Source organism: Lepisosteus platostomus, chromosome 6 (genome assembly GCF_059453375.1).
Source record: "Lepisosteus platostomus isolate fLepPlt1 chromosome 6, fLepPlt1.hap1, whole genome shotgun sequence".
NCBI classification, from domain to species: domain Eukaryota; kingdom Metazoa; phylum Chordata; class Actinopteri; order Semionotiformes; family Lepisosteidae; genus Lepisosteus; species Lepisosteus platostomus.
The window spans coordinates 44,440,578-44,468,126 of NC_142616.1; the positions used below are offsets into that span (position 1 = coordinate 44,440,578).

At 46.0% G+C, this 27,549-nt stretch overlaps 1 protein-coding gene across 5 annotated transcripts in view; it reads left to right on the forward strand.

Annotated features, from left to right (window-relative positions):
* The window catches only part of LOC148661779 (leucine zipper putative tumor suppressor 2 homolog), an 80,566-nt gene that overhangs the window by 9,358 nt on the left and 43,659 nt on the right, over window positions 1-27,549 (forward strand). For 3 of the 5 annotated variants that reach the window (XM_088636033.1, XM_088636031.1, XM_088636035.1), the window contains one exon: window positions 24,155-24,264. The exons of 1 other annotated variant lie outside the window; for it this stretch is intronic. The gene's annotated coding sequence lies outside the window, so the exon portion shown is untranslated. Of the gene's footprint in view, window positions 1-12,406; window positions 12,481-24,154; window positions 24,265-27,549 lie in introns of all 5 variants that reach the window. One more of the 5 variants, XM_088636034.1, reaches the window with a different exon arrangement.

Here is a 27,549-nt window from a genome sequence, read left to right on the forward strand (position 1 = left end):
AGGAAAACATTTACATTTGCACCATGCTGGAATGTGGGTGGGACCGAGCGAATCACGGCTCAGGCCACAGACAAGGCCCTTGGTATCTGACGGGGAGGGGGGGTGGAGCGGGGGCTGTTGGCAGAGTGTCTCTGATTTCTGGACATGCTGCCAGGTTGGGCAGGGTGTTCAACTCCTGAGTGCACTGCAAAATCAGGCTGCCTTTGCTCAGCAGTCTGAGCCATTACAGGTTTGACCAGCTGGGGGCTCCTGGGTGTAAGTCAGAACCAGGCACTGGAAGATCTAGCCTTGCCTGCTTGTTTTGCGGTTTATTACAATTCTTATATGTTATGATTAACATTGCAATCCATACCCATCTTGCTCACGCAGACTTGTTGATGTCAGGCCCTTCTTCTCCAGGGGGCCCGTGGCAAGGCAAGTGTTTATCCCAGTCTAGCCACAAGGACAGAAGGAGAGCTGCGAACAAGTCTCTTCAGCAAACCCAGCTCATTTTGTGGCTGGTAGCTGATCAACCTGACAATCTCGCCTCATCCTGCCCTATCTGGAAAAAAGCCAAGGCTTGAACTTCAAGAGCATGGCTGGGCAGCACGTTCCACACTCCTGCAGCGCTTTGTGTAAAGACGTTCTCTGTTTTCAGTGCAGTTTCCTAGCATTTCCACTTATGTCCTCTGGTTTGCCTTTCACTGTTGACTCGGAAGAATTTCACTGCATGGCTTTTTCAATAGCTTTAGAGTCTTCTCTGTTCAGGACACCTCCCCCCCCCCCCCGCGTGTCTGGCGCGTTCCCTTTTTAGTTTCTTTAGCCGTGCGGTAGCATCACGAGCTCTTGTTTTTTTGGTCCTGTTATTCTGAGCACACAGGTCTTGTGCTGATTTTCAAACCTGAGCTGGATCAAAGTGCTGTGCAATGGCCGAGATGGGTTGGGGGGTGGATCTCTGAGAAATGTGCAGGGATCTCTGACAATCTGCTTTTGTACGAAGCATCCTGGAGGCAGACAGAAGGTCGGTGTGGGATTAATAATCTGGTGGAAGGAGGCTGCTAAATTAGCCTGGCAGGCAGAGGAAGTAGGAGGAGTGGGAACTGAAGGAGAGTACATGCTCAAGATATACATTTATTTTTTCTTATTTCTAAGAGACTGTGTGCTTAAAGCTCTAGTAATTTTCTGTACAGATTTTCTTTTGATTCTGTGGGTTGAATTGCTGACAGTTTCATCGTCCTTTGTGACTGTTTTTTTTTTCATTTCACCCTTTGTAGCTGTAATTAGCATAATCAAGCCTTCTGTTTCTTAATAAAACCATGGAACGCGGATGGAATCGAAATACTAAACTGTCCAATTGTTTTCTCTTCGGTGGCAGATGTACAGTATCTCATGCACTCTCCTTCTCACAAAATGCAGTGTTAATGTCAGGTCCTGCACCTTAAATCCAGCTCAGAATTCTGTGGATGAAGAAGCAGTTTGAAATGCTAGCAGGACTGCAGAGCAGTGATTCTCTTTAATCTGTGCCTTACCTAGCGTGTATCACTCACTGCAGTGGTGGGAAGAGAAACAGTTTTGCTGTTTTTAATGGGTTCATCTTCAGTTGTAAGATGAGAGCCATTGCAGAGTGGCAGGTTACATCAAATCAATCCTAAAGTGGAGGGGGTCTGTTCATGACGTGCTTGTCCTTTTGGTATTAAAATGTTCAGTCTTGATCTAGAGATAATGAGTTTACAGCACAACACCCAGCACAAATCCAAGGTCAGACAAACACAGCAGCATCTGAAAACCTGAACCTGATGTTTTCGGCATGGGGGGTGTTCAATTTAAAAAGGCAGATCCATTTAATGGTACGAGAACCGTGTTGTCTCCTTGCCAGTAACACATCAGGTTTTGGTCTTCGAAATGTGTGAATGTCTTGAAATTAGTCTGCATTATTCTCAGCTGTAGGAGCAGCAGTGGTTCTACTCATGTTGCGAATGAGTGGAAAAGCGATGTAGCTTTCCGGACAGAGCCAGCTTCCCAGGCAGTGTGCTCCTGAGCTGTTCCGTGGGTGTGGAGACAGGGCGACTGGAGTGGGATCTGCTGATAGCTTCTGGAGCTCTGGAGTTCTGCTCTCATGGGGAAGTTACTCTGGTTCGGCTTCCCCTGGGAAATGTACAGCTGTTAACCTCTGACCCCAAGACATTGGGACGCAGTCACAGATGGCTGTATTAAAATGGGGCGTCCTCCCTTTACCTGTTTCTGGGAACCTGGCTGTTGAGTCTGGCCTGCGCTTGAGCTGTGGATGAAAACCCCTCCGATCACAGGGGTGGTGAGGACTGTGTGGCAGATGGGGACCGATCGGGGGTCTTCACCGCTGTCCCCTGGGCAGAGCAGGCTGCTGCCAGAATGAGGTCAGCTGGAAACTGTGGATATTAGAGCAAAGAATCCATGGCATTTTGAAAATCTTAGATGTTATGCAAAGTCCTTGCTTTATAAACTGGCACACCCTGCAGTAATCAGGCTCTCTGGTTAACGTGTTTCCCATCCTTTCATGGCAGCAAACCCGGTCCATTGATTATGGAAAAGCCACCTATTATTGCCAGCTGGGGTTATGGCAGCCTGGAACCAATTTGGAAGCACAGGGTTTAAGGCAGGAATGGGACACCAGACCATCGCGGAGTCCACACACACACAAGGTCTTTGAAAAAGTGGGGTCCACCCAGGCCCAAAAGTTATCCCAGGACTCAGGAGCTGTGAAACTGTAGCCCTGTTGCTGTGCCACCACAGGAGGAAGATGTTTAACTGGAACAGCTTAATAATACAAGATATCTTTTCAGTCAGTGTGATGGTCCAAAAGGTTACAAACATATGCATGGCTTTCCTCTCATTCCCATGTACTGGTTGCTCCAGAAGCTCAAGTCAAGCCTGTGTTTAGAGGAATGTGCTCTTGTGCTGCTGCTCTGCTGCTCCTCGCGTGCTTTGTTGGCCGAGTAGCAGAAGGATGCTTCCGAACCTGCACATTCTGTAGTCCTTAGCTACAGCCGAAATCTGACGTAGTCCTCAATGCAAACTGTGGCCCTTGGATTGTGAAGTAAAGTGATGCAACAACAGTGGCGATGCAGTGAGGGGGTGTGCTGTCACCACCAAAGACCAAAGCTTGAGGGCTTGATAGCAACTGCCTTTTTACAGTCAGACGGTCAAACCTTCATATTTAATCTTGAGGATCAAATCTAGCCATTTTTTAAAAGTGGTCTTCATGCCTTCATGCCTCCTGTTTATTGTTAGAAAAACTGAATATGCTCCCTCATGGTATTGAAACCTCCCAATTTGTGTGGCTGTGTGTTCTGGGGGCAGTGGATGCTCCTCTGGAAGAGGCTGGGAATCACAGCTGTTTGTACGAGGGGATCAGGGAGTGGAAGCTCAGGGGGCTCCAGCCACCAGACTGTGGCCAAAGCAGCTTTTTGTAGTGTCCAAGGGATTTCCTGCTGGGAATTTGACGTTTGAGAGAGAAGGGTCTCCTGGACCCTGCGGCCAGACCAGTGGACATGCCTGATGCTAACTGAGCCAGGGCTGCTGCTGGGATAGCTGCTGGTGACAGGACTGCCCTGGGTGATGTTACCCCTAGTCTGCCTCCTCCATTGTGGACTCCCCTGAAGGACTTGTTATGGTAATGGCTTGTGACAGTTTTCAAGGCTCTAAACGCTCTGGCTCTGTCATTCATCTCTGAATTCCTCCATGTTTCCATGCCTCCAGTCAGTTCAGGCTGGTACTCTGCTTGCTAAATCACAGACTTTTGGTGACTGTGCCTTTTCTGTCAGTGTTCCAGTGCTTCGTCAGCACTGGGACAATACAGTACACCTTTCTTTGACCCTGCGAGAGACAATATCTTTAACTCTCTTCAAATACAAACCTAAAACCTACCTTTTCACCAAGGTCTATGTCTGATTGCCTACAGTATAGCTGTAAAAACCTGTATGCTCTCATTTTTTCCTTCGTTTACTTTTTATTGTACTTTTTCTTTATTCCCGATATAAAGCGTTCTTGGGTTTTTGAAAAGCGCTTTATTTAAAAAATAAATAAATTTTATTTATTTATTCTGCAATTTCCCTCACGGGATCAATAAAGTATCTATCTTTATAAATAAAAGTTATGATTGTTGAGTTGACCGCCCTCAGTTGCTAGTTTGCCAACGGACTTGTTACATTGCCTTGTAGTGTGAACTTGTCCAGTCATCGATCCCACCAGTTACTGGGTAGGTCAAAGTTGTGTTGATGTAACAAGAATGCTTTATCTTATTTCAGTCTCACCTCTTTCTATGCATAGTTACACTCTTAAGTAGGGTGAAATATCCTACTTGGAGTTGGTGTGTGGAGGCGAGCCTACAGCTGATAAAGACCTGAAATGGCCCGTACTCCCAGCACTCCAGCCTGGCTCCTGCGTAAAGAAATCTGGGCCATGCCAGCCTGCTCTTTCCAGGTCGAGTGCGACGCACAGCTACGCTGATTTCTCTTTGCTGCCACTGTCCCATCTGCAATTTATTCCGAAGGAAGCAGGACAGCATCAGGGATATAAATATCCTTGAAATATTGCTTCAAGACTGCCTCCTCCTATCTTGGGGACATCAGGCATTCTGGTACAGTTCTGTGAAGCACAGAGCAGCATCTGGACCCTTCCACTGTTCCTAAAACCGACTGTCTCAGTGGTGTGTATCTCAGCACTTGTGTCTAACCCTGCAGGTTACCTGAACCATTATACCAGTGTATCAGTATACCAGGAGTGCATGTGTAGTAGAATACCAGGAGTGCCTGTGTAGTAGAATACCAGGTGTACCAGTATACCAAGTGTGCCTTTGTACTAGTATACCAGATGTATCAGGTGTACCAGTGTACCAGTATACAAAGAGTGCCTGTGTACTAGTATACCAGATGTACCAGATTTACCAGGTATACCAGGTCAGGTGTACCAGTGTACCACTATACTACAGTAGGAGTGCCTGTGTACCAGTGTCCCAGGCATACCAGTGTATCAGGAGTGCCTGTGTACTAGTATACCTGGTGTTCCACTATACCAGATTTACCAGTGTACTAGTATACCAGGTGTACCAGGTGTCCCAGTATGCCAGATTTACCATGTATACTAGGCATACAGTTATTTGTGATCATTTTTTGTGCCTGCTCTGTTTTCACATATTAGGTTAGTACTGTTCATTTCTGAAATCACAGGGCAATTGCAGAGCAGTGATTTTTTAGGGAACATATTTCCTGAGGAGGAATTTCTGCTGCAATGGATCAGAACAATATTCCAATCCGCTCTTTTTCATGGAATCAAGTGCAGCTGTCCGGAGGGCTTGCTGTTTGGGAGAATTGCACAGAGCTGCAGCCAGGCCCGGCTCCCGCTGTTTGGAAAGCTCAGTCCCCTCTCTTCCCTCTGGAGCACGCACGCACCCTCCGCCCTGCTCCGGCAGAAGGGCTTCAGTGTCCAAAAGAATTCATGTGCTGTTCCAGATCGCGTGCTTGTATGACTGAAGATATTTGACTGTAATTGCTGGCAGATGTGTTATTTTTCACAGTGTGCTCATAAGGTACAGGCCTTTCTAAATATTCGGAAAGGTCCCCGGCAGAAATTGAGAAACTACAAGCTTTTCCATCCCAGAACGGTTTTGCTTTCCGATGTGTTTTGAGACGGTGTAGGCCCCCGATGTTTTAGAGGCTGCCAAGGAAATCATCCGAACTCAGCAGAAAGCGGTTTCCCTCACTGCTGTCTAAGCCTTGCTCTGTTCAAAGGGCTCTTTGTAAACTCCCTGTGGGAGGGCTCCAGTTACTCTCAGATTTGCGTACTTCTCTCGACCCCGTCCTTGCTTCAACCACCACATCAGAGCCCTGCCGTGTTAAGATGAGAGGAGTCAGTGGTGTGAATGTTAATCCCTTTGCCTGACCTTCTGCACTTGACATTGCAGGATATAGAGGAAGCAGTGGCAGTTTTCAAATAAATGGAAGGACATGAGCCCTGATAGAGCCAGGGCTCCAGAACTGTGAAATTGTCTAGTTTTCTCCTGCAATTCAAGCACCTGGGTCCTGCTGTTTGTCCTCTCTGGAATTTCTGGAATTGGAGTGGGTACAGGTAGATTCCAGGGTGTTGAGGAGCCTGACAGCCTGCGGGAAGAAGCTGTTACAGAGTCTGGTGGAGCTAGCCCGTACACTGCGATATCTTTTCCCAGAGGGCAAAGAGTTTATGGGAGGGGTGGGAGGGGTCATCTACTATACTAGACCCCCTGTGAAAGCAGCGTCTGTGATAGGTGACAGAAATGGAAGGGAGGGAAGCTCAAATGATCTTTTTAGCCGTTTCCACAATTCGTTGTAGGGTCTTGCAGTCTGAAGCGTTACAGTTCCCAAACCAACAGTGTTCCAGCTGGTCAAGGTGCCCTCAATGGTGCTTCTGTAGAAAGTAGTAAGAATGGGCCGGGGAAGGTCTGCCCTCCTCAGTCGCCGCAGGAAATAGAGATGCTGCTGTGCTTTCTTGGCTAGGGAGGTGGTATTGAGGGACCAAGTGAGATCATCTGTAATGTGTACACCAAGAAACTTGGTGCTTCTAACTGTCTCCACAGGGGAGCTGTTGATGTACAGTGGGGAGTGATCAGTGTGGGCCCTCCCGAAGTTAATGATTATCTCTTTTGTTTTGTTCGCCCCGTGTTGACCAGGTGCTCTGGTTTCTGGATGGGTGATGGACTGGCATCCTTCCCAGAGTGTCCTGCCTTGCACCCTGTGCTTCTGGGATAGACCCCAGGTCTGGCGTGATAGGAAGACTCTGATGTATAGTTGGGCTGAAGGGTTTAAATGTCATTTTATGGTGATCGTTGGAAGGAGTAGGAATACGGTTTTAATCTCCATCAAAACATTGGGGATTCTTCATGGAATCCCAGTGTACAGCTTTTGGGCCGTGCCGTTTGCCCAGTAGGAAGTAGTGTGTGCTGTAAGATAGCAGTGAGCTGGTGGTGCGGAGTAGCCAAGCGTGACTCCAGATGGGGGCTGAATTCTGTAGCCACTCCTAGAAGCGAAGGGCTTTGGGAACCTCTGAGTTGAACAGAAAGCTCTTATTTACTTGCTTCTCCAATGTCAACATTGTTATTATTTAATCTAACACCCAAGCCTATTGCGAGCAAACAGAGCTGAACACATTGCAGTCGGTTGTTTTTATCCCATCTCTGTTTGTATTACCAATAAAACGGATTCAAAACTTGAAGGTCTACTCAAACCTATATATTGTGCAAAGAACACTGTGAATTGGGCAAAATGACCTTTTCAAGTTTTTTCTGTGCTTCTTCCTTATTCACTGACACATTTAATCTGTGGAACAAGTGCAGATGACCAGACGCACTCGGCTTTGCTAACATTTCTCCAGCTCCAGGAGACTGTTAAAGGAGTTTTCAACAAGGTGCCACCAAAGTCATGCTTATTGGCTAATAGGAAACAGTCCCTTCCTCTGTTGCTCAACCTGATGCCCAATTCACTCAGTACCCTCACCAGGATTCATTTCTCCCAAATCCTCATTATCAGTCAATTTTATTTTATTTTCTGGTCCAGTCCTCAGTCCTGTGCCTTAGGTACAGCATTTGAGGTTGATAACTATTCATGCCCTTTCACGATTTTGGTAAATAAGAACAAATCAAGTTTCAGCACTTTTTTAGCAGGAATTCCTGGTATTTAACAAGCTGCAGAAGGGTCTTGTACAAAGTCTATTCTTATTTAAATGACCACTCATGTAGACTTCCTCCACGTTAGGTGGCAAGCTTGACTATCCTTGTAAATAAGAGTTTCAGGCAGCAGGGTGGTGCAGTGGTTAGCATTGCTGCCTCATAGCACTGGGGCCCTGGGTATAGTAATTCTGGGTCTGAGGTGCTGTCTGTGTGGAGTTTGTATGTTCTGCCAGTGATCTTGTGGGTTTCTTCCCATCGGCCGAAGAAATTCTTCCCATTGGCCCTAGTGTGAGTACGTTTGTGTTAGCGTTTTTGTGTGCCCCGTGACTGGTGTCCCCTCTAGGGTGTACCCTGCTTGTGCCCATTGCTTGCTGGGGTAGGCTCCTCTCCCCCATTCCCCTGTATTGGATAAAGGGGTTAGGAAATGGATGAATAAAAGAATCTCCATCTCTAAAACTGAGGATCAAACCTTCCAGGGGGCTTTGGGAAGGTACAGCAAGGGGTCACTGCGATGGCAGTGTGTGCAGACTCAGAGAGAAAGCTGCATGCCTCCTGACCATAGTCACCTCTTCCTTACCGAATAAGTGACGCATCCTGAAGCCACAAGATAGCCGCCCTCTCAGGCAAACCCAGTCCAACCAGTCCGTCTAGATGCCAACACTGTGTACCATACCGCAAATGTTAGGTCACAACTGCTTCCTCCTTCACAGAGCAGCCTTGTGCCTGAGAGCAATCCATAGGCGAGGGTATTTTCAAGTAGGGATTTCAAGCTTATAATCGCCATTCGCTTTTGACTAGAAAATGACTTTCTCCCAGACTGCTGCAAGACGGTCTTCATTGCTATCTGGCTCCAGGAACAAATATTTGCTCCCCTTTCCATAATTGCATTCTGCTTCCCACTCATTCCTTCCTCCAAAGTGTGGTGTGTTTTTGTATACTTATCCCTTTCTAGATCTGCACTTTGAGGAAGGCATTTGACACACAAGAAAAAAAGCTAGCTTTGGTTGACGCAGGCAGCTGACAAGAGGCTCTGGGCCTGAGCTGAAGAAGGCCCACTCTGGCAGCTCTCCCAGGGCTCCATCCATGAAGTTTTGCTCTCCTTTGCCCACGTCACCCCGTCATGGACACGCCCAGTAACACTGTGACCTACTTTGCGGTGACCCATTCGGACTGGATGCTGGCACGGCCCGTGATCAGTGGGGCACAGTAGTGCTCCAACAGAGCGCCCAGCTTGAGTTTACAGTCTCCTGCGGATGGGCACTCTCAGGGCTGCACAGCACTGCCCATGACTCTTCCTTTACAGTGTGGCCACATAACGATCATATTAAAACGTCCTCTCATTTCTACAGCTCCTTTCACCCAAACGTATGCCAGTGCAGCAGATCAGGCAGAGACACGAGACAACGCTTCATCTATTGAATTAAGGGAGAAGTTTAGGGAGGACATATTGTACAAACCCAAAGTAGAACGATGTCATGGGATGTCTCATTACCGCGCAGTCAGGACTTTGATTTAACACTCATCCCTGATCAACAGAGGCATTAGTTTGGAAATTCTGATCGACAGGGAAGAGTGACTCCTACTGGTCCAGCAAACACTACTGACAGCAGCAAGTTTCCTACCAAAGCACCAGGGTCAGCTTGCTGAACTGCTGAGATCTGGTGAGGTCAGGCTGGGAGGTGGTAATGCTGTAAGCTGAAATGAAGAGTCCCCTAGTGCTGTGAACTCTGAATGACCCTGACCTCCAGCCCAGTTGTGATCTAGTGTGAACTCCTAGTTCAGCTGTGATGTCTTTTTGTTTTTAGCAGTATTAATCAACAGTGGGTGCAGGCAGCCGTCTTAATAGGATGCATCTCTCTGTCCTGATGATACACTGCAGTGCTAAGAGGGGATTAGCCCCCATTATGTAACCAGATTGATCACCCCACTGAGAATGCAGGATTAAGGATTTTCAAATTGTTTTTTTCCCTGTGTTTTTGGGATCTGGACACTGCCCACCCAAGGCCCATACAGCTCAGAGTGGAGACAGAGGTATTTATAGATCTGCCTGCTGTTGGGCTCATTCACTTGGGCCAGCGCAGACCAGCATCACTGTGAATCTGCTCTTCACATCATCACTGATACAGATGCATTGATTAATCTTTCTCTAGTCTATATCGGTATATAGCCACAGCGTGTTTAATAATTAAAAATAACCTAGTGCACGGCAGCACCCTGCTCTACTAAATTGAAACGAGCGCCTTCAAACTTATCTTCACCCTCAGTGTGAAAATCTTGCAGAAGCATTTGTGTCAGGGCCTGTGTTTTGGCATCCTCTGTTTTGTGCTTAGATTTGTGCAGCATCTGTATTTCAGGGTTGCTCGTTTTAATTTGGTGGTGCTCTGTATATTTAAATATTCATGCTTACAAATGAAATCTGGGTGAAACTGAAATGTCTTTTTCTGTGCTGTTGAATAATGAATAAATGGGCGCCCACTCTTTCTAGAATTGTCAGTCTCTCCTCAGCATGCCCGCGTGTGCCCACGTGTACCGGTGTGTGCTGCGTGTGCCCATGTGTGCACACGTTGTGCCTGTCGTGCTCACAGCTTGACTGCTCCTTTGCTGTCCTGGTCTGTGAGCTGAAGACTGGAGATGAAAAAGACTGAAGGGCTTGATGTTTTAAAAGCACAGCAGGAGCAAATTTAAAAGAATGAATAAATTCAATAGCGCTCTTAAAAAAAAGGCTTTTTCCTGGCAAGGCTGTTCGGCAGCGCAGCAGAAATTTAATTCAATATCGAACTGAGGACTTTTCTAAAAAAGAGTGAACGCCGTAATCCTCAGGAGAAATCAATTTCCCTCGGCCTCCACATTTTTATAAAGTCACTTCAAGCCACTGCTTCACCATTAACCACCATTGAAATAATGAACGTTCAGTTTAGTTAAAATCTGTGTAGAATATAATGTCAATTCTGTTATAGTTTCAGAACTGGCTGGGCTGTTGGGCTGACCAGTTCTGATCTAATGAGTTATACATTATCAGCTGGGTTCCAAACAAAATGGTCATAAATGTACTAAATAATGTTTGACGACTGTGATTAGACTGTCACTGCAGATACCTACAACACAGTAGCCGTAATGTGCCCAATGGCTAAAGGTCCAGGGCAGCTAGCAGAATTCCACAGTACCCCCATGTAAACAGGACAGATCTCTCTTATAACCGTGAATTGAGCTTTTCATAAAAGCAACCTGATTTGGCAGGTGACTCAGCAGTCTCATTAAACCTCCAGAGAAAGCCTAGGCATGGATAATGGAAGATCCCTATTAGTTCATTCTTGGGATATGTTTTAGACATCACAACAATCTTTAGTACTGTTAAAGACTGCTGCATATAAATGAGAGTTCATCTTGAAGCATAATTTTCTGTGATTTTATTTCTCCACTCTAAATATACTATAATTCAGAGGTTTAGTTTCATCAACATTGCTGAGTGATGGGAATTACCAGCCCACAAAGAGAAGCTAATTCAGTGGTTAGTCATACTCCATAAACACATTGCGAACCCTTTGTGGCTCACACATCACAGCAGTGCACATGTGCTTGTGCCACAGTGCACTCATATACACCATTGTTGAACGATCACAACACTGCTGCCCACTCGCACTCACACACTCACACCACTGCTGCACACTCACACACACACTCACTCACACCACTGCTGCCCACTCGCACTCACACCACTGCTGCACTCTCGCACTCACACCACTGCTGCCCACTCGCACTCACACACTCACTGACACCACTGCTGCACACTCACACCACTGCTGCACACTCGCACTCACACACTCACTGACACCACTGCTGCACTCTGGCACTCACACCACTGCTGCACACTCACACTCACACCACTGCTGCACACTCGCACTCACACCACTACTGCCCACTCGCACTCACATACTCGCTCACACCACTGCTGCACACTCGCACTCACACGCTCACTGACACCACTGCTGCCCACTCGCACTCACACGCTCACTGACACCACTGCTGCCCACTCGCACTCACACTACTACTGCCCACTCGCACTCACACCACTACTGCCCACTCGCACTCACATACTCGCAGACACCACTGCTGAACACTCGCACTCACACGCTCACTGACACCACTGCTGCCCACTCGCACTCACACTACTACTGCCCACTCGCACTCACATGCTCAGACACACCACTGCTGCACAGTAGCATACATGCACTCACATACACCGGTGCTGCACACTCACACACCAGTTCTATGAACTCACGTGCACACGCTCACTGAGACCACTGCTGCCCACTCGCACTAACAAAACTGCTGCCCACTCGCACTCGCACGCTTACATTTATATAGCACTTTCATTCCAAAAGATCCATTGAGTTTCTGTGGGTGCTATGTGACACATCTGGCTGACACATAGCAGCCTTTCTGTACCAGCAGATCAGGGGAGGAGTGAGACTTTACTTCACCAGCTGAATTAGGGAGGAAATATGGGGGGGTCAGACTTTTAAAGCCCTGGGTGGAATCTGGCCAGGACACTGGGGTTAACAGCCTATAAACAACTCAGTGGGATGTTCAATGACCAAGTACGCAGGGCCTCAGTTTAATGTCTTATCTAAAGGATGGTAGTACTTCACTGAACAAGTCACCAAACTGGCGCATTGGTTTTGAAATCCTGGTCAAAAAGGAATAGCATTACATTCAAAAACACTTACAGCAGCACTCTGGTTTTCCTTCGAGGACTCCCATCCCAGAACTGATCAGGCCCGGCCTTTACGAGCTCCTGAGATCTGCTGAGGTCAGACTACAGGGTGGTAAGGTGTTTTGTCAAATCTCATTGCCATGTTTTCAGTGTTGGGTGCCTTTATGGGAGTATTTTCTCAAAATTAGTTCCTGACTGTGCACAAGTATCTTTTGCTATTACACCAGTAAAGACTCCCCGCCCGGGAGGGGTGGGAAGCACGTTCAGGCCTACGCCTCTCGCTCCCATGGGCACAGGAGAATGTTGTTACCTCAGTGAGCTGCAAGAGATGGGAGGATGGGAGTCTGTCTCCTGAGCGCTGAGGCGGCAGCGGGAGACTCCGGAGTGGTGCTGGGAGAAACTGGTATGGCCACAATTCTGACTTCTCACAAAGATGAAGCCGCTGACTGGCTGATCTGTAACGCATAGTCAATGTGAAAGTGTGAGGAGTGAGGCCGGGGCTGGTCAGTACTGGCCTCGGAGAGGGAGAGGGCCCTCTGGCAGGGGGCACGCAAGAGTATGGAGGCAGTCGCACTGCGGTTATACAACCAGACTCTCACTGAATACAGCCGACACCGACGACACTTAGCCCGCACGCTTTCTGCTTTGTGCCGTGCACTCACAAGAAAAATACGGCGCTTTGCGGAGTCTGCAGATGCTCTGTTCTGTTGTTCAGTTGTTTTTCGGAACTGCATTGCAAGACGGGTCTGTGGCCTAGTTTTTCCCCCGTGGGCTTTTGCACAAGGATGCAGTCAAAGCCAAGGCCGATGCCACTGCAAAACGGAAGCAAGGGCAGCAGAAAGGAGGCTGAATGACTCTTCTCCTCTGAGAGAGGATGAGTGCAAGGCACACATTTCCACATCGCCAGGGGTGTCAGTGTCGCAGATACATCAGGACATCCTCTTAACTTCACAATAGCAGCGTAGTTTATCCTCTGGCTCTCGCTTATCCACTGGCAATCCTGTCCAGCACATTGCCCGGGTCCGACTCGTATGTAAAGGGTGATGCCCACATCCAAAAGAGAATATCAGGCAGCAGTTTGTTTGGGATTCGCAAACTCATTTGTCCAACATAACTAGAACTATTGTGGAAGATTGCACTATTGTCATTAGTGTGCAAATCACTTTCTTGTTACTTTTAAGGTACTTACTTATCAAGACTAATTATTCATACGCATGGAAGCCTGTTAACCATTATGGATTAATCATAACTGTAACTGATTAACCAGAATAACTAGATTACTAGAACAAATGGTTAAATCCCATTGTTCAATAACAAAAACACACAGAACTCAGTAGGGTAAGCGTTAGCTGAGGGTCAAGCAGGTTGAGAGTCATTTTTGTGCTTTTAAAAAGATAACTTTGATTTTTGTGACTGTTAAGATGAGACCAAATCTTGTCATTCGTTGGAAAATTGAATTTTAAACGCACCTCAGAGGTACCTCAGCCCTCTTGCTGTTTTCCTGCTGTTGGGGAGTTTACAGTGTAAAGGTGATCAGACTGGTTACTCTAAGGCCAGGGTGCAGGTCAGATCCCAGCTCCCCGCTGCAGTGACAGTGTGTCAGATACCGGAGAGGCAGCCCAGCCTGTTGGTGACCACTGCGGTGTGGACCCTGTAGAGCGCTCCCCTGAGGCCAGCAACCTTCCTGAAGAAGCACACCCTGTTTTCTTACTTTTCCAACGTTCCTCCTGCGACGTAATGAGACGGCCGTTGTCTGTGCCTGCAGCAGGGCTGGGAGGGTGGATCAGGAGCCTGTGCAGAGGCAGGTGGCGTAACAGATGTCAGTGGGGTGGGGCCACAGACAGAGCCAGGTGGGTAACGTTCCAGAGGTCTCCCGCAGAAAGTGTCGCTCTTGCAGGTTGAGGGTCGTTTTGACTGTAACCCGAGCCCCAGCATTTGTTTGCCTGAAGATAAACCTGGCAGTCCTTCAGATGGGCCGTTGGCAGGATGTGTGGCCATTGGTGCCCATTTCCTAAGATTACCATTTGTTCCATACAAGTGCCCTCTAATGGAGGTTCCTGAGATCACATTAGGGGTTGGAGCACACCGCTAAAAACCTAACCAAATGCCTAACCAAAGCTTTACCAAATTGAATAATTAGCTTAATAAAAATGTTAACTTTATAGCTAACATAAAGCATAGTTATAGTTATAGTTAGCATAAAATGTTAATATTAAAGTTTATTCATAATAAACAAATACTGCAGTAAAATCAGTTCAGTTGTGTTACTCCGCGATGCAAAACGTACAGTAGACATGTCAGGGATGAAATCCCATGAAAGCCAACGTGAGCTACACATTATACAGACATCTTTCCCCTACTTACAAATCAGGTATGAGCCAATTCGCGTTTGGAAACTCACGTAATGGCAGAGATCACTGTATTAGACTTATTCAGCAGGTACTTTCTCCATCATGGCAAACACAAAGTTCTCTCACAAGTACTTGTCTGCCAGCCATGTGGCTTCATCATTTTAACACGTCAGCTGCCTTTACAGCAGTGTTTCCAACTTCTAGCTGGATCTTGTTAGATCACGGAAGTTCAGCAAGGTTTGGCCAGGTCAGTCCTGGGCTGAGAGACCACTAAGAAAAACCTAGTTGCTGCTGTAAGTGTTGTTTATTGGTGGACCAGTAGGTGGCGCACTTACCCGGACCAGAATTGCCAGACCAATGCCCCAGTCTTGTCGGGGACGCTGCTATAGCCCCAGGGTGTTGTCTTTGGGGTTGTCAGTCTGAACTCCAGAATTCAGCTGGTAAAGCAGGCTCCCACTCCCCAGTCTCTCTCTCTCCCCCTGGTTTGCTATGCAGTGGGGCTGCTGTGTGTCACCCAGGTGAGGCTGTGTGTCTCTGGGAGATGGAGTGGGGCCACTCCTGTGTGTGTAAGCGCTTTGGGACACTTACTGCATGAGTGAAAGTGTTTTATAAATGCAATTCAGTATTAGCCCTGTAGAATAATACGATGGGCTCTGAAGGTATTATACTGGAGCCTAATTGTTCATATCCTGTGGCTAGTGCCAGCAGAATAATGAACCTGTAAGACTGTGGATTAGAAAGGAAGAGCTTGCTACATGAGGTGCTGTATCCTTTCCAGTATGTTTGGAGCAATTGCATGGCTGACACTACAGTCTGCTTTTAAAAAAAAAAATTAGTTGGTGTCTTTCCTTTTATTTTTATCTCTAAAGCAGGTGGCGACAGTAAACAGCAGACGTCTGGTCTAAAGTTTGTTTCATACCCTCTCACACTTGTCTGCTCCACTCAGGCGCTTACAACCTGAATTATCATTGATTTTTCGATTTTTCAATTTTTCAAGCATTGAATTTTCAATGATTTTTTTCCCCTTGATTCACATAACATACACCACAACTTGAAAGAGCAAAAACATTCTTATTGTGAAATGACTATTTAGGAAAAATTAAAAATGGAAATATCTTGATGTATTCACCCCCCCGTGTCCAAACTTTATTAAAACAGCGTAGCTGTGAATCGTATTGGGTATGTCTGTATCAGCCTCACACATCTGGATTGGGTATTTTTAGCCCGTTATTCCTGAAAGATTTGTTCTAGCTCTGTCAGCTTCGATGGGAGTCATCGGAGAACTGCAATTTTCAGGTTCTTTTTGAAGATTTTCAATGTGTTTCATGTCTGGGCTTTGACTGGGCCCCTCAAGGACCTTCACTTTCTTGTTCTGTAGCCACTCCAGTGTCGCTGGAATGAGAGATCGTTGTATGCTGTATGCTTGGGGTTGTTGTCCAGTTGGAACTGAAACAGGTTCTCCTCAAGGGTTTGCTTGTATTTGACTCCATTCATTGTTGCCTCTGTCCTGACAAGTGCCCCAGTCTCTACACTGCAAAGCATCCCCATAAGATGATGCTGCCACCTCCATGCTTCATGGTGATGAGCTTTGCTCAGTTTCTGCCATGCATAGCACTTTGTATTCAGGTCAAAGAGTTCACAATTTTTTAACTCTTTGGATTTCTGTAGTTCTGTTAGGGTGGTCACTGGATTCTGGGTCACTTTTCTGATCAAAGTTCTTCTTACCTGGTTGTTCGATTTGGGAGACTGGCCAGCTCTAGGAAGTGTCTGGAGGGTTGTATATTTTTCCCATTTCCTTATGCTGCACCTACTGTAACTAGGCTCCTGAGAAATGTCAACATCCTAGACCCCTCCCCCTATCTATGCCTCTTCACAGCTGTATCACGGAGTTGTACAGGCAGCTCCTTTGTCTGCATGGTGGAGTTACTGCTCCGACATGCACTGTCAGCTGCGGGACCTCTTACCGCCTTTCCTCTGAAGTCATGTCAACCAGTTGAACTGACTACAGGTGGACTCCATTACAGTCTTAGAGTGATCTCACAGGGAAATCTGATGCACCTGGCCTCGATTTGTGTCATAGCAAAGGTCAGGAGATTTCAGTGTTTTCTTTTAAATTACACGTGAAACATTTCAAGGAACTTTCCATCCACTTTGACATTATGGAGCGAATTTGTATAAATCAGTGACAAAAAATCCCATATAAACATGTTTCAGTTTGGGTTTGAGCTACTGTACATAACTTTTTAAGAAATCCAAGGGAGTGCTTTCTGAAGGCACTGTAACCCTTGAATAAAGGCTCTATATGCTACAACCTAAATCTGTTGAATGTAGTTCCTGGTTAGCCCATCCATATTGTGGGAGTATTCAGAGCTAACAATTGGCCATTGTTGCCCTGTGTGTAGCCTTGAATTTATGGCTGTATTCACCACAGTCTCCCTCAGAGCTGGGAAGATGTTCCTTTTGACATTCAAGGTGCAGTTCTGACTAAGTGGCATTACTTGCCAGGGAATGGGTTCAATGGAATCAGTGCATCTTTTGCTATGAGAAGAGAGGAGGATGGGGTGGGGTGGCGCCCTGAATTTGCAAATTAAACTTTTCTATGATGATTTACAAGTTCATTTTTTCACTTTCTGTTTGTTAAAGCAGGCTTGCCCTCAGATTGCTTGCCCCCTGGTGGGGCTGGCATCAATTGCTTGTTGAATCTGAGTCATACAGTACTAAGTGAGGGTTGATTAAAACATAATCCAGTTCAGAATGACCTAATCCTGCATGAGCTGTCTGTTCCGACATTCAAAAAGTTGTTGGATGCACAAGTTGCAGTAAGACTGGCATCACCTCATGAAAATAGCTGTCTTTTGTCTTCCCGTGTTCAAATAATGAACTACTCACAAGGTGGAAGTTTCAGCCACTGTAATTCCATGTGCTGTATGTGCATTAATGTCAGTCTTCTGCTTCAGAGTCTGCCTTAAACCCTGCATGATTCTTTATGCTGTAAGTCAGTCTACCGCACCACAAATTCTCGAAACTTGGTGTACGGAGAAATCCTCTGTGAATGCGTCTAATACAGAAGCCACAAATCATGTTTCTAATGCATGTCTACTCACACAAAGAAGTCACACAACAAGAGGACAGAGTGGCAGATCATGGGAGCAAAGTCCATCTTAAATGTTTTACAAAATCCAACAGGGTGTGAGCAATGCCTCTGAGTCCCAGCCTGTCTGATCCTGACAGTTACGCATATGACACATGACACACATGTGAATCTGTCACATATGACAGAATAGCTGTGAGTATTCTCTCCCTCTCTGTCTACATGTGCAAGTAACGTGCCTGTTTCTACAGAAATATCTACCTATTATAAACAGTCACAAACATACAGTATCTCCATCTCCAACAGTTAGCCATTATTTGATTGTTTGGTAATATAGTGTTCAGTTTAGCTATACAAATGAGATCATGATACTCCATTTTTTATATTTATTAAGGATGCATTCATCCCTGTAAGTGGTCATTAATACTTCTAGTGCATTCACCATCTTAACATACAAAGGGAGGGACTAGGGATTTTGGCAACTCCATAGCTGTCAGCGGAAAGAATTGGTTTTGTCATTTATTTTAACTTCGTGTATGTGCTGTAAAATGCTTTGGAGGAAATTGCAAGTTATGATTATTCCAAAATAAAATGTAGAAGCATCAAAGACGGAGGCTTCTAAATCTTAGACTAAATAAATCAGTGCGGAGTGCATTTCCCATTGTAAGTGTCCTGCTGCCGCCCGGCGTTTCTGACGTCACGTCTGTCTTTTTGGGGGCTAATCCTCCTGATAACTGGCAGTGGCAATTATGCGGATTAATGTGATCAATTCCAGAGCGAAGGGGCCATGACCGTGATGAGTTAGAGCTCTTAACAAAGATGATCTCCTGTTTATAATCCCCAGCACGGCGACACCAACAAGTGTAATCCGAAGGAGTGCAGAGGACTGTGGGTATAAACTCAGAGGCTCTCAGGCACTCTGGACCTGGCAGAGGAGCCCCAGAAACACTTTTGAAGATCCAAAGGCTGCACAATGGAAATACATGAAAGCATTTACTTGTGCATTCCTTTTTCTGGGCATATGTGTAAATCTTGTGCCACTGTGATTTTATTCAAAAATGTGAAAAATAACTAAAACATGGCTACTTTGGTGTTTAGAGATGTATCCTCACTTCTGATCTGCGTGATCAGCTGTGCTCACTCTCTGAGGCCAGCTCACTGGAGTAGAACAGGGTCGTCTACTGGTGTGTTGCCTGCAGAGAATCACTTGATTGCAGCTCTTGAAACAATGTCTGTATTACTCATAAGACAGTACAGGGGGAGTGCTCTCTCAACTTAATCCTTCAAGGAATAGGTTGTGCTCAACCCAAACAAAGCCAAGGCTTAGGCAACCTGGGTGAGGAGACAGGTTTGTCACTGATAGTCTCGAGCCAGAAACAGCCCTTGTCAGCACATTCAGAAGTCCAGTGAGGAGGAAGTGTCAGCCCAGCTGACAGGGTGCTGCACTGTTTCTAAGATAGAATGAGTTTGTTCAGTACTAACCCAAACAAGAAACAATACTGATTGCGACTGACATGAAACAGATCTAGGATAAAATGAGTCAGACCCAGGTGCTGTGCTGTTTTGAAGTGGACAGTCATCTCTGTTCTTCAGACTTCAGAAGGAGCTCAGAGAAGTGTGGTGAAGGGCTTGAGGTTCAAGAGTTTTGAAGTTTATTCCAAGTTTCCTGCATGATCTGCTCTTGTATGGAGTCTGCTGTCTACTGTACATGCAGCAGGAGGGCCGAGCGGCTACCGTCAGCTTTGATCTCTGTGCTGTTTTTCAGGCTTCTCGGGGGTTTTAAATAAATGGCAGTGTTTATGCAGACCACATGTTCCCAGTGGGCACCTTCTTTTGTGTTCCCAGTGGCAGGTGACACCAGCGGGGGAGACTAGATTGTCATACCTCTTCTCCCAGGCTTGACCACGGCCTTCTTTTCTGAACTTTGAGTCACCCCTCGTCAGCTTGGCTCGTCTCCCCATGTGGTGACTGCTTGGCCAAAGCGGAATGATTTAGAAATGCTGGAGGCGGCGAAAGGCAGACTCTCCAGGTGTGAAAGTGTGTAGTGTTTGTTCTCCCTGCAGCTGTAGAAACATTTGAGTGAGGCCATAAGGAAATGGCCTCCCGGCTCCTGTCGTGTGAGCTGTAGGCTTTGAGTTTAACATGGGTTTTCATGCTAAGAGGTAGTTAAACATATGATACTCAAGTAGTGGTTCTGATAAAATAGCTTAAAGTTGATCCACTCTGAGTTGCAAGGCATTTGATCATTTAACAAGGGTAATAACATTTAAACATCATTCAAACCTCAGTGAATGGGCACCTAAGGCACCCTATGAACAAGCTTTACTTTTTAGGTTGGACAGTTTTCACATTGGTTCTATATTAGCAGCAATGGTAAATTACTGCTGTGCACTACTGTTCATCACCAAGCCTTCCTTTAATAAATCCCTCAGTCTCCTGCTCTGGCACATGACCACCCTCAATGACATCATCAGGGTTAACCAGACTGGTTAGAATTCAACAATGGCTTCTTTCTCCACTTCCCAGTCCTGAGTGCTGTTTATTTCTTGGTTTCAAGCACTAGTGTATGAAACCATATATGAGTTACTGCAGTAAATACTGTATATGAGTTATTGCAGTCATTTTGTCTTGTAAAATAAGGGATTTATTAGCCCTTTCATGGAATACAATCTTGGAAAGGAGGGTTTGAAACTGATGCTTTTCAACTTGGCATCTTGGAAGTAATGTATAGTATATCTGGAGTTACTGTACATCAGTATCTGGATGAGAACTGCATGGTGGCACATTCGCCATCCTTGTTGAAGCATACCCTGTTGTGTGCCTTACTCTGTATTTCCTCCTTTCCTGAAGCTCATGCACAGTTTCTTGAAGCAGTCCTCCACCATTTTAAAGTGAGCTAGCAGAGATATCAGTATATACTGTACCACATCACACAGCAGTATCTGGTAGCTTGGCCTGTGCGTGAGCAGGGCCTGATGCAGATGCTCATGCTGCTGGTTGACGTTTATTGCCCAGATGCACAAGTGTCTTGATGCTGGGTCACTCTGAATTTCAAGGGCAGTAGTGTCCTGCTTACTCCTCCGATTGTGACTTTGACATAAAACTGTTGTGAAAAGAATAGATTCCTCTCAACAGTGGAACACGAACTGAAGGACACAAATAGAACGTGCATTGAAAACTGAGAACAGAAAGCACTTCTTAACCCAAAGGCTGGTGGGAGTCGGGAACAAGCTTCCCAGCCATGTTGTTGAAGACGAAACCCTGTCAGGAGTTTGATGAGATCCGAGAATCAGTTAACTACATCTAACCACACAGGCTAGATGGGCCAGTTGGCCTCCTCTCTTTTGTGACTGTTCTTATGAAAATAAGTGGAAGCTGATTTCAAACTGTGAACAGTTTTGTGGGAATACCCTACCTTCTTTGGAGGATTTAGGATTTGTTCAGTTTATAAATCATTCAGCATTCAGTGCCGGGCTCAAAACATTGGTGCACATCACCAGTAATGTCCAGTGATGTTTTCCATTTCACCAGACTTCAGTGTGGAGTCCAGTGGACCCAGTGATTAAAACAGGCACTCGTTGTCATTCAGACTCCAGGCCCTGTTGTATTAATGCTGCGAGGGGCTGATTCAGATGGCTGTTTGACTTGCTGTCCTTTTGCCTTATGGTTGAAGGCTCAGTGTTAAGTCTCAGAGCTCCTTACAGAGGAATCCTGTAAGATCTTGCAGTGTCTGCACAAGTGGAAAACTGGCGGCCTGAGTTGTGATCACTGCTGAGGTGGGAAATGTCCGTCTCCTTCTCTCCATAAAACACTGACACACCATATGGTGCACAGCTGACTATCTCTCAGCACTAGTGCATGGCAGCGTTTCCTGTCGAGCTGAAGAAGCTACAGTCACATCTCTGTCGCAGAGCCTGAGAGCCGCGCAGTGGTGCTGTGGGAAAGGGCACGGACAGGGGTGGGGAGGTGGGGATCATGCCAGACATCATGTGTTCAAAAATTGTAATGAATGATGTAATCTATTCCCTTCAGCCAACCAGCTCCCTTTTCCGATACAGCCTCTACAGGATTAGATCATTGCAATATGAGTAGAATTGTTCCTTCAGCTAATGGATGCTTTCTAGATTAAATTTAGAATTAGAAAGCAATCATCAATAATATATTTGTGGGAGGCCGAGGAACCAAATAGTGCAACACTCAGTTTGAAGAATTAAAAAATTAAGAAATGAGCATTTCCAAGCAAGGCCTTCACAAACAAAAATACCATAAACTAGAAAGATGTGAGAACTGAGTTTTCATAATAAGGAATTATAGTGAACTAAAGGAGAAGCCAAAGAGAAATGAACAGCTGGAAAGCTGAGAGAGTGGGTTGCAGAATCTCTCGGCTCAGGATGGCTAAAGTAACTGAAGGGTGAGAGAGAGAAAAGGGTTTGAGTGCTGCAGAGAAAAATCAGCTCTGGCAGTGCAGGAGATTATCCCACCAGGGAGTGGGCAACTTGGAAGTTGAGAGTAACTTGATGCTAGCTCTCCACTGCAGCTTCCCCCATACAGAGCCCAGAAAAACAGGACTCAAAGGAGTCTTTTGGTTTATCCAGCTCATTTTCTCACCCAGGATCTCATCCAGCTGTTTCTTCAAAGAAGCCAGGGTATGGGCTTCAGCGACATGGCTGGGTACCTTGTTCCATCCTTTCCATCCCACAACCCTTTGGGTAAAGAAGTGCCTCCTTGTTCTTGGTTATAATGCACTTCCACATAGTGCAAAGAAATTTGGTTGTGTTAAAATCTTAAGATCATTTTGGAGTCAACAGTATTTTAAGCTTCTGTGCACTGGCAGAGCATGGGTGTGCTGTGCCCATCCTTGCCAACACGCATGGCTGAGGAGAGGCTCATGGGAGCACAAGCCCTTTTTAATGCTTGTGCGGGTCTGCATCAGAGGGGGATAAATGGGTGAGGGTGACCTACTTTGTACGGGAATATGAAACCATACAAGCCTGGATGCAATTAAGGTCCAAGAATACATATACTGTAACAGTCGAGAGATGTTTTTTTAAACTTTCGTTTTGTTCTTGACGCCATGCATAATGAGTTTAGACAGAAAAGAAAGAGGTCAGTACACTTTGGTTATAGCTGACGCCTCTGTTCAGATTTGGGGGGAGGTGGATGGGAATTGTGTCTAAACAGATAATATATGTTCCCTCCCTTGATATTCCAGGGACCTGGGAATCTCCAGTCTGGGATTGTAGAATCTGTTTTCCCTAAAGCCCCCCTTAATTCCCTGGAGAGGCAGTTTCTCTCTCCTCCCCCTGATCTGCTGTGCAGTGGGGCCGCTGTGCTCCACCAGGTGGGGCTGTACAGCAGGAAAGTTCTCATCCGCACAAATGGCGTTGTGCTTTAAAAGCCAAGTCTTCACGCAAAGTATTCATGATTTAAAACAAAGAAGATACGGCAACACCAGACTGACAGCCCACAGAACAGTGTCTGCTTGGACAAAAGGGGAGGCCGTGAGAAAAATACGATTGGCCTTGAGCTCAAACGAGTGTGTGGCATCACTTGTGGAGAAAAGAACCCTTCTTAAAACTGTTCAGAGAAGATACATTGACAGTGCTCAGAGATGCAGTAAAGGCCTAGCAAAAGAGAAGTGTTTAACATTCTGGGTAGTAAATTGTTAGCTGCAAGATTACTGTTTTCCTTCTTTCTTTGTAAGAAGCGTTTGGATAGGCCTTGGACAATGTGTTTGTTTGTCCAGAAGGTGGCAGTGCTGTGCATCTCATCCTCCTCATATCTAACCTTCCCTGAAACACGTCTTTTGCTGAAGACAGTTGTGATCAATTTAAATAAAGATACGAAGGGTCTTTCTTGGATACTACCCAGCTGTTTGGTCTTGAATGGTTTGTCTCTGTCCAGGGTAATGTAAGGTAGATGACGATGGCTGAAAGGTTTATGCCCTGAGAGAAGCGCCCCAGTGAGTGTCTGGGACCGGCTGCTTCTGTTGTTGCTGTGCAGCCTTTAAGCACAATGCCTTAATCACCAAGAGCTCTGCTTTAAACAAGAAGAGCAGTGCACGCAAGCTGCTCTCCCTCAATCTGAACTCTTGGCTCATTTTGACTGAGCCATTGAACAACTAAATTAATTACATTGTAATTAAAATAATGTTATTTTAATAGATACAATAACCAGACTTTCTTTATAGAGATATTTCACTAAAAGAGAGAATGTATCAAATACGTGAGACAACACAAAGCACAAAACTGAGCAGGCACAAACAGGAATATCTTATAGGCTGAGCTCGGGCAATAGTCTCTTGTGGGCACACTTGTTAATGGATGTTTGCTCTGTTTTCACAGCTCAGCAGAGGAGCCCAGGTGTGGCAGTGTGGACACTAGGCCGCCATGTTTCCCAGCCCGCCCTGTGTATCCAGGGCCAGTAGAGGATAAAATCTCATTAGCAATTCAAAGTAAGTTGATCTCTTTCTTAAAAACGTTTTTATGTAAAAATTTAACCCCCATTCGTTCTTTTAATGAACTACACACTCAAGGTAGAATCGGCAGTGATTTTGAGACGTGGCTGTCTGGCAGTGACTCCTGTCCCCTGGGCGAGTGTGTTTATTGTCAAGGTTGCTGCTGAAAGAGGTGTTAGTGGGGCCAGCAGGGGGCGCTCACTCTGCGGTCTGTGTGGGTCCTAATGCCCCAGTATAATGACGGGGACACTATACTGTAAAAAGGCGCCGTCCTTCGGATGAGATTTAAAACTGAGGTCCTGACTCTCTGTGGTTATTAAAAATCCCAGGACGTTTCTCGAAAAGAGTAGGGATGTCAATCCAGCGTCCTGGCCAAATTTCCCATCGGCCCTTACCAGTCATGTCCTCCTAATAATCCCCATCTATGAACTGGCTTCATTACTCTGTTTTCCTCCCCACTAATAGCTGATGTGTGGTGAGTTGGTGAGTGTACTGGTGCACTATGGCTGTCGTTGCATCATCCATGATGCTGAACACTGGTGGTGGTGGAGGGGAATCCCCATTACCTGTAAAGCGCTTTGAGTGAAGTGTCCAGAACATTACTAGATTAGTGTAAGCAATTATTACTATTAAACTTCCTAATCCTCCCCCGTATGAGGTCACAGGGTTAACAGCTACAGCACGAGTTGTGAAAATCACACACTAATAAAAATATGCAAACAAAATTGAAATGGAAAATGTAATGGACAAATTATATAAAATAGAGTTCCATCCATCCATTTTCTAACAGCTTCTTCCACTTCAGTATAGTGGGGGTCCTTCATAGGGCAGACAGACACAAACACACACTCACACTATATTTTCCTATAAACCATTTAACCTACCAGTATGCTTATGGACTGTGGGAGGAAACCCACACAATCACAGGGAAAATGTACAAACTCCACACAGACAGATCCCCAGGTCCAGTATTAATCCCAGGGCTGGGAGGCAGTCTGTACCCTTTTCCTAGTTTGGGTGGCCATATCTTCACCCCCTGCTAGTAGAACCAAGCACCAAAAAGATACAATCGAGTTTTCAATTATAAATGGAAATATTTTTCGTTTTCAGTTGTTGTAATAAGGCAGACTCTATGTACAGTCCATTTTCATTACATCCCTGCATCATGCTGTGTGACATTACATCACATAATATAATAGCAAGCACAAAACAGAGCACAAACATCGCATCTGATGCCTGTAGATGAGGAAGTACTATAGGGAACTGGGATGAATGCTGCTGTTGCAAAAACTCTTATTGAAATATGGTTTTGTTTTAGGAAAAAATGTACATGATCTGATGCATCCTGTTTTCGTGCGTATGCAATAAAAACCTGGCTGAAAAGCGTGTTCATTACCAAAGATCGTTCTCTGAAAACAGTTCTGGTAATTAGGCCTGTTTTCTTTCTGAACAGATGTCCAACATCTAGCGCTTTAATATTTATCTCACCAGTTATTTTTAGCGTGTTTGGATTTCGGGGTGTCCTGATTTCACTCCCCCAAGCCCGTGAGCGCGGATGTCCAGTGGAGAGGAGATGGACGTTGATGAATGGGCTGGCTTTTGTAGGTCATTGCTTTGAAATGGTTGTCCATGGAAAAGCCTGACTGGCACTTTGAAGTGAGTCCCCTCACTCCGGCCAGGCCTATGATGGATGACAATTACAGTGCTGGTAGCGCTGGGCCCATGGTCTGTATAGCTGGGGTTAGTGGGCAGTGGCCACAGTGCCAAAGGTCAGGGCGGCTTGACCGGCCCCCGCTACTGCCAGGAGGGGGGACGGCGATGTGTGGTGCAGGCGGCTTTCAGAGCAGGGTTACTGGGGGCTCCACCATCACAATAGAGCCCCTGGGTTGGTTCGGGGGAGAGTTGAACAGCTCAGTGAGGCTACATTTTTGATGCTCGGATTGACTGGGGGGGAGATGAAATACGTTGGCAGAGGAAGGATGATGGGGAAACAAAAGACGAGAAGAGACCTAGCATCCCATCCCTCCAAAAAAGATCTGCGCTGCTGTGGGAGTATGAACAGCAAAGCGCATGCAAAGGTACAAATGAGAGGAGGCAGTTTGGGCCCGTTGTCCTAGTTTGGGTGGCCATGCTTTAGCCCAGCTCGGTTCATCTTGCAAACAGAAATAAAAATGCGTTAGGCCTAATAATTCTTATTGTGTTGCACAGTAGAAATGGCATGCTGCAGAAAGCCCTGATTCTGATTCAGACAGCCGTCCTGTGTTGCTGGATCGCGGCTTGGACAGTTCCAGTAACTTCATGGCTCTGGCACACCAGATCACTGCTCTTGTTTTTGTGCTGAACTCCTCAATTGCAGTACAGTTAACCCCCAAACAGCTGGGGAGGTTGATCAAGAATCTCATGCAGCCTTTTCATGAATGACTCAGGGATCCATCTTCGACAGCACGGGTAAGAGTCTTGTTCCACCAACCCAAGAAGTGCTTCCTGTTTTCTGTCCAAAACGCACTTCTTCATCATTTCTCCGAATGTTCTCAAGTCCTCCAGAAAAGAGCTGCTGTCTCTCGCTGCGCAGGTCAGTCGCATGTGGGTGTGGGCTGTATCAGTACTTGTATTTGGTGGTGTCCCTTCTGTTGCGGGCATGATCAAGTTTAATTCAGTCTGCGTTGCTGTGCTTTATCCCCAGGTTGAGGTGTGGTACTTGAAACCAATCTCTCTGTGGCTCTAATGACATTCTTCTGTTAGTCTGACACATTGAAATAAGTCAAACGCTGTGGTCTAGCTGATTTTCAGGCTGAAATTTCCAAGATGCATTAGGATCCTTTAGCATACAGATGTTGCACGTCTTTGCTGTGATTTCTTGGTTTTGGGATGAGAACTTTTAAACTCCTCTATAGTTGAGCTGGTGTACGCTTGGTAAGAATGGCATGACCAGGCTGTTGACACACCCAGCTCTTGAGAAGTGCAGCAAAGCCGTGCTGGAAATGAAGTAAAGTTGAAATAAATAATGAAATCAAGTTTGCGGACTGACGCAAGCCGGTCCTATAAACACGGGGATACTTAGGTTGCGGTCACCAAGTTAACAACAAGCTTTTGTCCGATTTGCCCACTCCTCAGTTCGCTTCCTGAAGGAACCCTTTTTATTGTGCTGACTACAAGCAGTCTTTATCGCTCAATAATTCTCTTCTGGAACCCCTAAAAGAAACCTTTTTATTGAAAAATCTGACCTGTGCAGCACACTCGCTGTTACTGCCGACACCCTTACTACTGGTATCTGGAAATCCT